The following is a 207-nucleotide window of genomic DNA, read 5'->3' on the forward strand; positions in this document are numbered from 1 at the left end:
ACAGAGCACCACAAACTGCAGCAAAACCAGGAGAAAGCAGAGCACTTCCTCAACTGGCTTTAACTACAGCAAGCAGCCACAGGTGCCCCCGTTTGCTTATGGGTCTCAGTTGGGACCTGCCAGGTGCAGGAATTTGAGCACCATGTGCATCGTGTGGCTCCATCCATCCATCCATCCATCCATCCATCCATCCATCCATCCATCCAT

The sequence above is a fragment of the Lagopus leucura genome, unplaced genomic scaffold, assembly GCF_019238085.1.
Source record: "Lagopus leucura isolate 7727_CA_CO unplaced genomic scaffold, USGS_WTPT01 236-9_obj-0_obj, whole genome shotgun sequence".
NCBI classification, from domain to species: Eukaryota; Metazoa; Chordata; class Aves; order Galliformes; family Phasianidae; genus Lagopus; species Lagopus leucura.